The following is a 2,318-nucleotide window of genomic DNA, read 5'->3' as shown; positions in this document are numbered from 1 at the left end:
TTTTAAAAAAAAAAGTTTTGGAAACTATTTGTGGAAAAGCAAAAACAAAACAAAAAACATACTCTTAAAAACACTCTTTTTACAACTCAAAAAAACCCTCATTCAATTGCAAAAAATATACCATCCGTCAACTTTCAATTTGGAATTAATTTATTAAGTAGTTCAGGTTGGGATGGTTCCAAATTTAGTCATTCTTATAGTAGATCTACTGCAATTAATTGGGTAATATCCAATGTTGGTTCTATGTAGAGCAGACTCATTGAAATGAATGAGACTTAAGTTAGTTGCAATTTATTTAAGTCCCATTCATTTCAATGAATCTATTCTATATAGAACTAACATTGGATACTTCCCTATGTTAGTCATGACTGATTTAAGTTTAATTTATTTCAATGGGTCCACTCGAAGTCTGACTAAATCTGGATCCAACCTCGTGTTTGCTTATTTCCAGTGTCCTGCCTTCTTATAATCTGTCACTACTTCAACTTCTTGAGACTACGAACAGGTGAGAACTTCTGTGCACTTTTACGTAGAACTTATGTAGAACACTGGAAGGTATGATGCATTTGCTCCAGCAAAGGGCGTGGGGATGGTATGGTTTTCCTTTTATAGTTCTGTTCTTTCATAGGATACTTTAAGAAATTCCACCCTTTCCCATCGTTTTACCACAAATATTTAAGCATCTGCAAGGATTAACTCCACACTGAATAGGATTGGTATTACACATACTTGACAATTTAAAAAAGAAAGGAAGAATCATTTACTTCAACAATGCACTAAAAAACCCGAAATCTATATTGATGGCAAGAAAGGGGGCGAAACAGAACAAATCAAGCAAGCACTGCAAACAATCCCAAAAGCAGCACTTAACATTTTACATTTCCCTTTATGAATATATACAATGGGCACTTACTAATTTGTTTTTAATTGGATTGCAAGGTATTTTTAGTGTAAAATACTGTCAAAACCAAGCCATTCCAGAAATAAGTTGTGCAAATAATAAATGTGGACGTTACTTTTTCAATACAAATTGAATGAAGAAAGCCATGGGTAGTCAAAATTTCTACCAAAAAAGTTGTTTTATTTAGCTAAGAACTTTTAGTTTGCCTTGCCAAGTTGCACTACCATGAAATAAGAAGCAAAAGGAACAAAATATAACACATTTCTTCTTTTTGTAGTTCCTCTTAAATTGTACTTAGAACCAAAGGAGGGAGAAAACTAACCTTCTATTAGAAAAACAACAACCCTCATTTGCATGACTTGTGCTTAAACAACTGATTATCTCCTTTCCGATTTAATTTTGCAAAGCTTGCTTATACAAATGAAAGCAAGAGACATCACCATGGGTTATCTCCACGTATAACACACTAGCATTGTAGCTGAGGTTGGTTATGCTGAGCTGGAACCTGATTTAGATCCAGATTTCATTTGCTAAATATTAAATATACTTCTCCTGCAAAGAGAAATGAACCACAACATGTCCTAAAATTAACATGTTTTTCTAAATAATAAGTAAGAACCAGTTTCCTGCAGATGCATGGCCATCTTATTTGCAAACCCTAACAAATAAGATCCTTTCTTTGCCAATATTGACCAGCTACACTTATGCACAGAGGGCTTGAACAACAGCTTCATGTATACTACAATGCGTACATGAAGCTCCTTGTGTATGCAAGCATCTCCACACCATGCAATTGACAAGCCAGCTCCATGTACACATTCCTTTGCACATGTACTGCCCATCCTGATGACTGGGATGTGTAAAATCAATCATAAACAGAAGTGGTCACTGGGTTTCTTTCCCTTCACAACACCTCTTACTTTGCAGCAATTCTATCAGCGATTCTATTGTCAGTCTTGCTCTGCTTTGTGTTACAAGCAAGATATTCACATTTTTGCAGGTTTACTTAAGTGCTACTTATATAATTAAGTAAAACTTCATTCATCACTTTTTAAAAACAAAGCTAAATATTTTGTTCTGTGTTGCAAAACGTTTCTAGGAAGAGGTATGAAGAAAGAGGAGGGTTCATGAATTCAAAGGTACCAGCCAATCAGCATAGTGCACAGGTGGTTTTTCCTGCAAGCCAGGAGAACTATTCCTTTCACCCATCTGGTATATATGAAGTTTGTGCTTCCAAACTGTGACTCCTCTTTTTATGGATGTTTGCACACATCCCTGGACTTATTGTGAGCACACTGCTTCGTAATCATTTGGAATGTACCATGGAGCAAAGCATTTCTTTCCGTGCCTCCTCAGGCAGAAAATGGTTTACGGATGTCAACAAATATACCAGCTACTTGCTTTGGGACATCTTCTA

This window comes from Elgaria multicarinata, chromosome 9 (genome assembly GCF_023053635.1).
Source record: "Elgaria multicarinata webbii isolate HBS135686 ecotype San Diego chromosome 9, rElgMul1.1.pri, whole genome shotgun sequence".
NCBI lineage: Eukaryota > Metazoa > Chordata > Lepidosauria > Squamata > Anguidae > Elgaria > Elgaria multicarinata.
Note: the sequence above shows the minus strand (reverse complement) of the source record.